Source organism: Pseudoliparis swirei, chromosome 18 (assembly GCF_029220125.1).
Source record: "Pseudoliparis swirei isolate HS2019 ecotype Mariana Trench chromosome 18, NWPU_hadal_v1, whole genome shotgun sequence".
Classification (NCBI taxonomy): domain Eukaryota; kingdom Metazoa; phylum Chordata; class Actinopteri; order Perciformes; family Liparidae; genus Pseudoliparis; species Pseudoliparis swirei.
Window position 1 is genome coordinate 16,306,568 of NC_079405.1, and position 14,215 is coordinate 16,320,782.

Here is a 14,215-nt window from a genome sequence, read left to right on the forward strand (position 1 = left end):
GATCTAAATAATGTCTTGATCATTCTTTCATATTACTATCACATTTTTTATTGGACTTATTTTTGTTATGTTTGTTTACAGGGGAAGCAGGACAGTGGACGATGCAGCAGCACTTCTCCAACACCGTGACTCTGCAGGGACGTACGGCGCTACAAACACACCAAGCTCACTGGGCCAGATGGTTACAACCAGAAGTTCAGCACAGGGAACTCAAAATCTATGTGCACTCACATGGGCAACAACCACTTCATACCCTTTACTCCTTGTGCAGGAGAGTTGTTTTTTATGCCAAAAAATAGTTCCATATGTCTTGAATATATTGGTTGACTCGACAGACAACACTCAGCAGGATAAATAAGTATTAACAAAACAAATAAACTCATAACGTATGCAATGAATAACTGGCACATCCATCGGATCATTCACGAATGTCCATCACAGCAGTCAGATTAAAATGGCCGTGTTAAAACCCACAGCCATGTCCATCCTTTACAAAGCATAAGAGTATCTAAAATAAAGTAAAGAAGTGCAGGTTACTGTAAGACTTTAAAATGTGTCTGGGATAAAGTCTAATGTGCCATCTGTCGAGCTGGAACTGTGCTCAGTAATTCATAATGGCATGTATCAGTTAGAGATCAGATGTTTTGGGTTGTGGGAGGGTTTGCTTAATCCAATGATGCCTTCTTCAAACAGATGCAGACTCCCAGACAGCAAGGTTATCAGACTGGCTCTCGGCTCACTGCCACTTAATGTAGATCTCAGTAGATTTGGGCTGACAAATTCACTATTACTGTTACATTAAGTGTATTTGTGTATTTAGAAAAGCGCTATTAAAGTTTGAATTATTATTGAATTATTATTACATTCTGTTATCTTTTCTCGTGTCTGGTATTTCTTCTGATTTATTGGAAACAGCCACCACCACAGATTATTCTGGGAACAGAGCACACTCCTCGCTAAACACATTCCAGTCCGTCAGTCACTTCTCATTGTGCTTCTCAAAACCAGGATGGTCAATGGAAAGCTGGTTTACGATGAGATTATATGATCTGATTGATTTAAACAGACCCAAAGCATTAAAAGCAACCGATGCTAATACATGTAAAGTGTACTCTGTTGGCTGGATTGTGAATGCTCCAGGTTAAAATGTATGGTTATCACATGGAGGGCAAAGTGCTCTTCATTTTAAAGTCTTTATCACTAGTCAATCATGGTCGAGTGGGTTTGAATTGACGACGGATCATTAGGGCTCAGTCTGCAGGTACTAATGCCATTATTTCCCTGCTGGTTCCATCTCTGTCTGTCCATCCTAATTCAGTTAGACACAATGAAACAGACCCAGAAGGGCACGACAGAGGACCCATCCATAACACATTACTTCAGCTTCCCTCGTCAATGTCATCATAATCTTGCCATTCCTATATGGTATGTTCTATTTGAGCATTGTAATGTTGAAAAAAAAAATCTGAGTGTGCCAACAAGTCATCCATTCTGCATGGCTCGTGGTTGATTGACACAGAAATCGTACCGTCCACTAACCCTGTGCATCCCATTACTCCCCCTTCCTACTGATTGCTGCTCTGTTATCTGTTCTCTCCCCTGGGACTTGCTTGTAACGGCACTCTGTAGCATCTGTCACATCGTGAATGAGCGATGGTGGCTGCATTTAAATTACTCCGACGCCCTTTAACAGTCCCTGAGACAATGTTTGTGAACACATTTTAACAAACAATACATCACACTCTATCTCATTCTAACAAATGGGATTGAATACTACACAGTAACTTGGGTAATACGAATGAACAGAAAAAAAGATGCACATCAAACAGTGCCAAGCACATCGAGATGAAGATTATTCCATATAAATTACGAAAACAATGAGATACAGAAGAAATACATGCAGCACAGCAGGGAAGATGATGGTCTTCTCAGTATTTGGAGGAAAGGAGTTGAGAAAGATAGTGGTGCAAGTAATGAGGAAAATGAGCAGAACAGCCCACCCGGTACAAAGAGAAAGATATGGTGGGCATGTGTCATGACTGTGTTAGTGCTTGTATATGGTGGGTGTTTTATGCAACTCCATAGTTTGTCATTTGAGTGCTCGCTCCACTCTTTCTCATGCCAACAAAGCTACTGGGGGGTAGTGGGTACTCATAGACGGGGCTGGTTGTTACACTGAGTACAAATGGGGAGTAATGGGGAACAGGAGTAATTTAACGCTTTTCAGTCGGATGGAATGTGACAAAATTATTTCAGACTTACAGCTGTGAACACTGACAGATTCCTAATAGTTATATTTGATTACAGTCATAATGTACAGCTGCACCAACTGCATTAAACGATCTTCAACAGCTGATTGAGTTTGCTTAGTTGTCACGGAGATGGATTGTTCACATGCAAGCTCAGTAGTTTTTTTTAATGATTTTATTCTTTGCACTTGTACACTTTAGATTTGTTCATCTAAAAAGACAAATATGAAAGTTCATTCTTGGCCCTGAAATGTAAAGTGTTCCTATACAATAACAATTAACTTGCTCTCTATATAAAGTTTGCAGTTCAACAAACTCCATATTTTGCTGATGAAGACTTTGTGACATGGCTGAAAGCCTCAGAAAAAGTGAAGAACTTGAGCTGTGTCATATCCACATTCAGTGTTCAGTGTTAAAGTGCCAGACTATTTCTTCTGCACCGTTTGACTAGCGAGCTCACAGTGACGGAAAGATTCTTGATGCATATTTTTTATATCAATCTTCTTATCTAACTCTTGGTAAAAACCCACTAACATTGATCAGTTCAAGTGAGCCAGTACGCACAATACCAGGACCCTTAATTAAAAATATTTACACTCCTGCTTTTCCTATTGTAAAATACCAAAATGTAAAAAAAAGTAAACAAAAAACCTTCAGGAATGTGCATCATGTCCCTCTCATAAACGCCACTAGTGCCGTTACAAACAACCACCGATCTAGGATTGAAGAGATGGCGGAGGAGAGAAAGAGTGATGGGGAGAGATGAAAGGCATTTTGTTCATCTTCATGCCGCATCACCGCACAGGGCGATCAGACAGCAGCAGTGGTCCAGGTCTTATATGGAGCTGCAGTCACCGTCTCCACTGCACTTACCAAATGGCCCACAACACTAAATGGGCCTTCATCCCTCTTCTTCTCGCCTCTCGTCACCGTAACCTTCTTTCACTTTGAGATAAGCACTGAGAGTAATCTGCTTTCCTTTCTCCTATTGCCCCCTCTCATTTTCAGCTTGCAGTCTCTCCATTTCTACTTTTATCACAGTCCTTCTCTTGCTCCATCCATCCTGCTCCCCCACTGAGACCGGCACAGCTCCGTCCCCAACAGCTTTAAGCCCTCCAGCCTTTACTGCAGCAGCAAAGATGGCTGAGTGAGAGGCCGACCTCGGTGCGGAGTGAAAATAAACAGTAAACACTCAAAGTGAGGGCAGCGTGTATGGAGGGTGTGTGAATCAGTTCTTTGTCCCCGGCTATAGACAGAGGTGTAAAAGGAGGAGGGATCTGCATGGCTTTGTCCTGGCAACATGATACAGCCAGCAGAGTAAAAAAGAAAGAGGTCTCAATTCAGAAATGTATACCATTCTGCATGTATGTTTTGTGGCCATGATGGAGGATTTTAAGAAAGAAATCATTTCATCTGAAACTTTCCAAGATTGTTGTTGTGGCTGTTTAAGTGGAAGCAGAAGCACAGTGCTGAGAGGAAAACGGGAGACTGCTTTTGTGTTTACAAGAGAGCCTCGCTGATCAGCTGATGTTGAAAGCCCAGGTGGAGGGCTTGAGGTTCATAAACACCAGATACACCTGACAGCAGCTTTCACACTGCAACATTATTTTAAACTAAAAAGTACCTAATTATTTTGGTTATTTCAATCATTTAAATGCGAACGCCTGTTTTCTCCATAGAATGACATTGACAAACATAAAGACGTGGATATAAATATATATATAATTGAAATAATTGACGAGGTTTGCCTAAATGTTGACTGGAAATAAACATTTCTGGGACATTTCCCCAAAACTAGTAATCATATGTAGGGCTTTGGGGATAGAAATGAAAGGCTTGTAAATGTAGACAACAGAATCATCTGCATACATCTTCATCTCCCCGCATGTGTCTCATCTGACACCTTCATGTAAAGACCTAATATCAAAAAGGATACGAAGGGCATCCATGTCTGGTATCTCGCTGGAGAGCAAAGTAATCAGAAATAACTTTGTTTACAAAAATACATTTCATGTGAATTAAATCTTAATGTCATTATATTTGCGTACAGTATAACATGATCTTGTTCCTTCTAGATAATTATTCTTGCAAAAAACACAGAAGTTATAATAAGTGGAAGTACATCATAAATAGTTTGTCATTTAAAATAAATTAACCTTAATGTAAACCCCAATTTGCTATTTGTAATTTTCAAAACAGATACATTAATAATAATGGTTAGATGACATAAAGTGTTGCAATTTAACAGTTCAGTTGTCAGCTGATAAGCTAATCATTGTAAAACCTCTAATATGCTGATTTATAAGGCTACAAACATTAATCAGATTAGATTTATTTTTGTTTTGTGTAACTCACTGCAGACTTTCTCTTTAACGATCATCAGCTGGATATGTTGTGCTCATGAGTTTGGCTCATTTTTAACAGTGCACCTCGTCTCGGTTAACCACACACGATCTGGAACGCATCCTCGCGGCACACGCAACACTTAACACTTGACCTCTAACTCAGCGAGCAATGCCACACAATGTTGTCGTAGTCTGTGAAGAGAGGGATATGGGCAAAAGGCAAAAGGGGAAGAAGGAAGACACGAGAGGAGTGTAAATGTCTCTCCTCTCACATTCAATCAGAGCCCTCTCTCCAATATCACACTGTGGTAATTATGAGTGTTATTATCTGTCACAGATTGTACCTGTCTTTGTATTCTCCATTCACATGTGCCGACTGTGTGCTCGTCACCATTTACAGACGCTCTGAATCACATCATAAATTGGCATTAGTGCCTAAGGAGCCGAGAGAAAAGATTAAAGCCTCTTACACTCTTACTTGTCCTCTCATTTGTGCTCTGTCTTTGTCAAGTGACAGACCGACTCTATTCATAGAGCTACGACCTTTCTGCTCCCTGCTGTGTGACAGAGGACTAACAAGTTGTCAATACAAATGAACTGAGAGAAAGAGAAAAAGCAATTACAATCTCCTTTTAATCCCTAGCAGTTCCAAAAGTCAAAGATTTAGCCTGTCTTTGCTCACCGCACCTGTGAGTGTGAGTGTGTGTGAGTGTGAGTGTGAGTGTGTGTGTGTGTGTGCGTGTGTAGGTCCTAATCAGGATATAGTGAACATGGATAAAGTCTCTCTTTCACTGATCAGGATAACATGTCTAATTAATCCAATCTCTGGCTCTTAAATCACCATTCAAACTGAAGGTGAGAAAGATGAACCTTTGAAAAGCTCTGATTCTTTAAAAAAGGGACAAAACAGGTGGAAAGTGATTCAGCTGGTGTGAGACGGAGTTAGGGAGTGGATATGGGGAGTGACAGGATGGGAAGGTGGTGGTGAAGTGGTGGTGGTGGTGGGGAGGGCAGGTCTGGATTAGTTTCTACCTATTCCCCGCCTTCAGTCAGAGGAATTAGACAGGGGGGACGGGAAAGAAGGCTGATAGTTTTAACAGTCTGAAAGGAGCCCAGATAAGGAGCAGAGAGAGGCTAGGCGTGGAGGGGATCGAGATGGGAGGGAGAAGTTAATTACCTGAGCAGAGGGCATGGAGGGAGAGGTGATTGGAACGAGGGAGAGAGAGATATCTCACATGGCTACCCTCCAGAGTCCCTGATGCATACTGAAACAGATTTAAGGGGGAGGAGAGGGAAGAGGGGCTTTTTTAAGTGCCCTCATGCTCCTTCCAAGACCACATACAACATTGGAATATTAAACAGGAATCAAAGGGAAACACTGTATCCCACAGCGCCACAGACCTGCAGCAATAAAAACCATGAAGTGTTTCAAGTAAATATTGTTGAGGCGTGCTGTGAGGTGCTAATGCAAAATAAATGCACATGAATAGACTTTTTTAAACCTTGAAATATAGAAAATATGTCTGAGACATTTCTTAAGGAACCTCGATACAAATAGTGTGATCACTTAAATAGTGTGGCTGGAAGAGAAAGAGAGATTCACCAGACATAAAGAGGAATGCGGGGGCATGGAGAATTAAAGGATATGAGAGGTAAAAGGAAACGCAGAGTACCATTATTAGAGGGAAACTTCAGAGCGAAATCACTGAGGCGCCGCAGAGATAGTGATCAGAACGCAGCGTGCACCCTGGGTCTGTTAACGCAGCACTCAGTGCATTTACATCACCATCATTACCATCCTTATCATTAACATCATTCAAAGCTGCACATGAAGCCCATATAAAAGCTGTAATGGAGTACATTAGTTCACATTGGGAGAGGTGAGCTATTTGGTCTGGTCCAAAGTTGTCTCAAAGAAAGGGGGGGGGGATATAAAAAACACCAGCATTTTGGAGTCCCCCTTTCTCCTTTCAAAGAAGGAAGTGGTTGAGCCGAGGGCCTCTGTGATTGGTCCTTGCAGACCAGCCCCGCGGCTCATTCGCTGGCTGGACCGTAATTTTGTTAAGGGCACGGGTTGCTTCCTGTGCTGGCTAAACATATCTGTGTAAATGAGGTTTGGGATGCCTGAGGGGACCTGGGGTGAAGAGGGGGGGGGGGGGTCCCAGTTATGGAGCCAGTTGAACAGAGCACCGAGGCAGAGTTACTGGTGGTTAAATGAAGTGGAGATAGAGGAAGAAATACAACTGCATCAAACTTGCATAGCTTTGATTAACAGGCCTGGTTTGAGTTACCCGTCTAACATTTCCAGATGCCAAACAAAGTTGCCCCAACGAGCTGAGAGCTGTGTTCTTGCTGACCTCACAGGTCACTACATGCCTAATGTCTCTCACAAAGCAGAACAAAAACAAACACGCTGCGGCCTACAACTGCTCTTATTCAAAAGGGGTGTTATATCTCCTTAGCCTCAATAAAACCTTCAATCATTATTAGCATTTTTGTTCAACAAATCTTCTTTCATTCTTAAATGAAAATATGTGGGGATGTTCAGGAAGTGCTAATGGGAAACTTGGAATAATTGTAACAGTTTAAGAGAGACAGAAGAAGACTCATTTTGAGATAGACAGTGAATAAGAGATGCCCTGATCTGAGCAGCTGTTTATGTTTGCTAATAAATACTGATCAGATCACATCTCCTGCCTAAGTCTGGCTGGCAGGGGCAACTCTACCCCATGGTCCACTCCAAATGCAATTACAGACAAACAGTGACAGTTAGCGGCCCAGGAGCCAGGTACCCTTCACTCCCCCGTCCCCTGAGGCCGACACGCCCCTCTCTCCATACCATCCGTCCCTCCCCGGGCTCCATTGAGCCCCATGCAGGCCTATAATTGGATTGGTCAGCAGTTAACTCTATTACGGGCCGAGCAGACAGGCACTTGATATTTCCAAGTTGTTGGCAGTAATTTGCTCCTATTAGCAGCTTTTACTGAGAATAAGAGTCATCGTGTATACAATCAACTAAGTAGGGTTTCAATGTCCAGTTCATGTGTGTTTGTGTGTATGCTCATGTGCATAACAGGGTGTTTGTTTCAGAGGGAGATTCAATTTGCGGAGTCAAATCTAATCAGAGGACACCAAAGTCTAACAGGACAAAGTGTGTTGAAGAGGGTGTCAGAGGGGCCTGAATGGCTCTGGTTACCCCAGAGGTGATGCAGTAATGGGGCAGGGAAGCTGATGGGGTTCACCCCACAGTAGTCAGGGGACGGAGAAGAGGATGTAGACATGACATTTTGTAATACTGTGTGCTTTTAACAATTTGTAGGAATTAAAATGGTGTTGTAAATATCTTTAGAGGTTGTTTTCAAGCAAAGGTTTCATGCCAGTGTCTCTGTCAGCGCAATATAGCAATATAATAAATATGTATGTTTATGTTGAAATCAAAGAAATGTGAAACATGCAAATGGAAATCTGGCATCATTTTCATATACACTGTTTTTAATATGGTTTGATTTTATGTTCATGTTTTTTAATCTTTAACCCAGGCTGTCGTAGTTATACAGCGTGTAACAATAGTTGAAACTCCAATAGAATTCACAGACATACAACTGTAACTGTCACCGAAGTCCCAAAAGTTAGTGCAACATATGAAGGCACAGAAGTAAACTTCTCAAAGTTGCTAAAGTCCATCTACGTTTAAGTGTCTTTGAGTTTTATCTTTATCTATTTTTTCTCGGAAGTTATTGCCTTTTATTCTCTAAAATCATCAAACCTTCAAAAACTTAATTTCAAAGTTAAAACAAATTTCTAAAATGCTATCTCAATTGATCACTATTATAAAATACAAAATATGTTTGTGAAAGTGCACAAGACGCACCTAAAGTATCCCAGAGTGCAGCCTGTTAGATTTAAGTCTGTATCAATGCAAAACATTCACCATGAAAACAAAGGAACACTCCAAGCAACTTCGTGGAAAGGTCATTGAAAAGCACAAGTCAGGGGATAGATACAAAACAATTGTCCAAGTGTCCGTTGCCACTTTGACATGAAAGGGTTAATCTACTTTGATTCAATAAATCATGAATACTTTCACGGGTATACAATTTATTGTACTCCATACATTGTTAAAATAGTGTCTAGTTAATATAAGGTGAATTGGAAATCCCAATAAAAAATCCTCTTGTAATGGAGACACGGCCAAACCACAATACAACTTTGAAGTAGGACCACACATACAACAAAAGTAAAACTGCAGAAGTGGAGAGAATAGGACACAAATTAAGGAACAACATATTCAACATACACTAAGACATATATTCTAGAAACATCTCATTGCGTGTGGATAGTAATTTGACCTTACGCTTTATTCAGGAACATGAGGAACATAAAACTGAGAGCAGAGGCAGCTCCAGGTCTCTACAGGAAGCAATAATCTAACTGACGATAACAATCTGAGAGAAGGAAAGAGGGTGGTGGGTGGATGGGGGATGAGGGAAGCTGACAGTAGAAGTTTTTCTTACTCAGTTTTACCCAGGTCTACTTTAGGCAGGTTATTTCTCCAGTTTAAATACCTGTCTAACTTCTTGCTGAGGTAAACTGAATGAATCTCCTGACAGTCCATCTGCAGAGGAATGGCAATATCTCACTCTATGTGGTGACCACTGAATGGTGTCCAAACCAAATCAATTAGACGTAGGAGGAAAGGGAAACAAAATAAAGGGAAATGCCTGGATTCTTGTTCCCATGTTAAATCAACCTTTCCACTCAAGTATGTCTACCTCCCTTTCTCTTCTGCTCACCATGTGCAGAGAGAAAAGAGAAGAGCGGCTTCCTGACATTCATTCTTCAGAAACAGAGCGAGGGGAAACTTGAAAGAGAGGGACCAGCAGGGTGAAGTGTGGAGGCAGAAAGGCTTGAGGGGGGGAAGAGGTGGGAAGGGAATTTGGGGTTGTGTTTTGGTGTCTGTCTCTGAGAAGGACGTCTCCACCTGTCGGAGCCCACATTCCCGCACATTCCAGGGATCCCTCAGACAAAGCGTGGTGAGAGGGCCAGGAACTGACCTTGGCTCTGCCTGTCAACGGCAGATCTCTCTGAAAGAAATTGCAAGGGACCCATACTCACATGTGCATGATACAAGAAGACACAAGAAACACACATGCATGACCAGTATGTACACACATACACACACACCAGCACATACAGAAAAATACTCATTACACTTTAGGAAACGGAAGTTGTCAATTTTCTTCTTAACCCTCCTGTTACCTTTCAGGTCAATTTGACCCCATTCAATGTTTAATGTCGGTGTTCCTTGGGGTCAATTTGACCCCAGGCTGTTTTTCACTGTGTCAAACATATAAGAAATATCAACTTTTTTATATATTTAAAGGGCTATTTAGGTAGTCAACAAACAAACATAAAGTACCTCACACTTAAACTTGGGAAACAATATTCATTCTAATAATTTTCTGGAGGTTTTAATTGCTGGGGTCAAATTGACCCCGAGGGTAAAATATGTTAGTCAATGTAAAGGTAACAGGAGTTAAAAGAAATAGTAGACATCTTGACTCCTGGCAGTCCATGGGGAGCTGGCTTGGGAACCGGAGGGTCTCTGCATGCAATGACTAAGTAGGAACTGTATCGTCGCTGCACACTGCTCCTAACACTATAGGATAGGTTCAATGCGGAGGAAAGTTTTCCATGTGTGCTGTGCTATTTGACAATAAAAATGGATTTACATTTAAAATACACTTAGTTTCTTTTCTTTGTCATTGTTCAGTAAGAATGGAGCTACAGCTCACAGCTGGCTAGCTTATCTTAGCATAAATAATGAAAACAGGCACACAGCTAGCTTGACTGAGTCCGAAGGTAAACTATATGTTTGTTAGATGTGGACAGAACTCGGCGAGTGTTTTCCTCCTGTCCCATTCATTATGCTAAGCTAAGCTAAATATTGATAACCAACCATTTTTTCAGAAACAAATTCTAAAATGTTTACTAGTTCCAGCTTTTCAAATGTGAGGACTCTTCACTATTCTTTGTCTTACATCATGGTAAACTCAATAGCGTTGGGTTGTTGAAAAGCTATTTAAAGATGTTCTGTTTGGCTAAAATTGTGACGTGCAAACAAGACTACTGTCCAATGTTTTTAACAAACCAAGATTTTTTGAGATTGATTGAAAAAGTTATCAGCTTTTTTAAAAACTATATATATATATATATATATATATATATATATATATATTCAAATAAGAGAAGCAGACAACTAAATCCACAACTGGCTGCAGTTCCACACAGATGGACAATATCCTGAGGCTATCTATCATATTGCTTTCTGTCCACCTCAGTTTCATACCACTATGAGCTTTGAGTCGTGTAGCCTTTCAGCTGTTAACAGAGTGGAGGGATAGCAGCGAGAGGTGGGGCCGGGAGTGTGGAGGGTGCAGCGGCTTATGAATGAAGTTCATTCTCCCCTGAGAGGACTTCAAACGGGAGCGCATCAATCAGCCAGGTGGAGCACCGGCGGCTGAGCTATGCCCGCCGGCCGTCAGCCCAGAGGTTTCAGATGCACCGAGCATGCCCTCTCACACGGCAGACTGAATGACACACTGACCAGGAGTGAGCCAACTGGACCGCAGTCACACACATACACCTCCACTCCTTTGGGATGCTGGCACCAAGCACTGGCTTGAAAGTGCCATGGATGGCTCAATGTCAACTCTGCTGCAAGGGACATATACACAAAACTCACCGTCACTTCAAGTTGGTCTACCCGTGTTTGTTTTTCCCAACCCTACTAACGGATGTGGATATATGAAGATTCATTGTACTTTCTTGCTTTTAACAACATCTGCACATAGTAGCTACAAAGTGTGGGTAATGTTAAAGGCCAATTATAGGTATGCCAAATAGAATATGGGTACGGTATGGTTTAACTTTGGGAAGGTAACTTTATAAAACGTATTTTTTTATATCCAGACTGCACTACACCAGACAGATAATCTATGAAAAAAATCAGATCAGATCACCGCATCCGAATGAGGGAAACCAGTCAGAACCAGAAGGGGTCTGGAACACAGTGTCAAACACTGCTCGTCAGACGGACGGCTAGCTAGGTAGGTAGCTTGTCCGTTAACATCCCACGGAACATAAATCATGACGTGCAGAATTGTCCAATATGGAAAAATGTTTTGGGATGGGACCAGGCTGTTTGTCACTAGAACCATCACTTGGTCATTAAAGGTGTGTTCAGGACGAGGGGTGAAGCAGTGGTTATAATGATGATACATCGGGGGTCGCCTGTAGCTCATAGGGGATGAGTGGTCGTCATGGTACACGGTTCGATCCCCGCTCTCCACATAGTTGTTGAAGTGTCCTTGAGAAAGACACTGAACCCCCAGAGGCTTCCCGGCCGCTTCACTGCAGCCCACTGCAGTTATGCTCCGAATAACTAAGGATGCACAGAAGAATTTCCTCACGGGGATCAATGAAAGTGTACATGTCTTTCTATCAATATAGGATATTGAACACAATTAAGATTGATATCATGTTATGATATAAAACACATGTTAATATGTAAAATGACCAACATGCATTCCTCTTGTCAACCTGCCTTGTCTCTCCATCCCCTCGCAGCAGAGAGAGCAGGGTTATTCTATTCTGCCTGACTCATTGATCGGTTATCTGACAGAGGTTTGTGTAAGTTAACAGCCCGTCGTAGCCGCGCAGCGCTGAGACAACAGAGAGTGGATCGGAGCCACTCTTCACAATGCTTGTGATTCCAATAGACACAACGTGCTGTGTATTGATGAATCTCTGAGGCTGTCCATGTGAGCAACCTTTCCCTTCTGGGGTTAAAAGAATCCCCTCCTGATAATATTGTGTAAATAATCCAGTGACTCTTAAACATGAATTTGACTGATAGCGCTATTATTATAATGATATAGTTATCCTGAATTCTTTTGGCCATGATAATTGTGTTGTGAATTCTGATAATGTGCCACAGCTCTGGCTAATTAAAGGAAATATACAGTATATATATATATTATATGAACTGAAACATATTAAATAGACACACATACCCACAAGTAAATACAATAAGCTTAAAGGATAGGTATTCACTTTTCCCAGGTTTATTTCATAACTGTCCATTAGTAGGTTGAAAGGGCTACTAGTTACTGCAATTTACAATTTAAAATTGTAAAATAAATATCCCTCTTCAATATGAGTGTTGGCAATCCTTTCTACCCATCACATCCTGATTATCTTCTCCTCTCTTCAGCGGTGCCTGCATGAACCATGATCTTTAGTCTCTTATCTGAGCTGTTGTCGCAAGCGGAAATATTTTCTTGCTAACAAAAAGATTAAAACCCTTTGAATGAGCACTAAAACCTCGTCCACAATAGTTCAGAACACAGTCAACACACCTCCATTTCAACAGGTGTCTGTGCTGCCTTCTTCTTTCTATGGAATTAAATGCTCCAACTGTCTTTGTGTCCTGGTTTAATCCAGTCATCAAACAGACGTCGTGGACGGGCACTACTGTACGGCTTCTCAAAAGTCATACTGGCCCAACGGCTGGGCCTCTCAGTGGGCTCGTCTTTGTGTTTGTGCTGTAATTATGCGCTCTCTCTCATCCACCCAGCTCCCCTTATGACCTCTGGGTAAGGGTCAACATCCAAGACGTCCCTTCCAACATACACAATGGACCTCCATTCACAAGTCAGGGGAGGACAGAGAGAAGGAAGAGAAGAAAGTTCTCTCAGACATCAGACTCCATATCGCTCCATCTCTTCATCATTTCCCCTTCTCTGTCTGAGCAGAGCAGACTCTGCCCACATCCTCCTCCAGCTACTCGACCCCCTTGTCTGCAACCCTTCTCTTTAAAAAAAAACCCAATCAGCCCATATCCCCCTGCTCTACAGGACCAGGCTGTACACAGTGAGTGAAACCATGCCAAAGCACACTGGGAACAGCCTGCAGCGCAGGGCATGTCGAACAAACTCCACCATGCAAGCTCACATTGTAAAAACACACAATCCATTTTTCCTGAATAGCAGCTGATTCCAAAGCATCCATGCATCACCTGCTGCCCTGTGTGAATTCAGCCTGATGCCAGCGTCACAGTCCGACTGGGGGGGTGTTGGAGGGGTGAGGGAGGAGAGAGAGGACACTCAGGGCTGGGGGCCGAGAAAGGGGGAGTGGAGGACGGCAGTGGAGGGTGTATGGGGCTGGTGTTGATGGGTGGGCGGGGAGGCAGCAAGGATTTAAATGGAGATTGACGCCCAAGGGGTAACCTGGCAACAGGCAGGAGCTGCTGTCAGATTAGGATCTGTAAGAGAGAGATAACCACTTTACTGCCCCCTGGACTGAGGAGAACTGGAGGGCTGCAGCGTGTCTGTGTGTGTGTGTGTGTGTGTGTGTGTGTGTCTTGTGTGTGTGTGTGTGTTTCTGTATGTGTGGGTGTACTTAACCCACAGTGCCATGTAGCAAGAGGCAGCTGCAGAGTTGTTTCTAAAGACCTGGTTAAAATGCCACACAGCAAAGCCCATCCATCCATCACTGACTTCTATCTCTGACACATAATATTTGAAGAAGAGAACCACACAGTATAAACACATGGACATA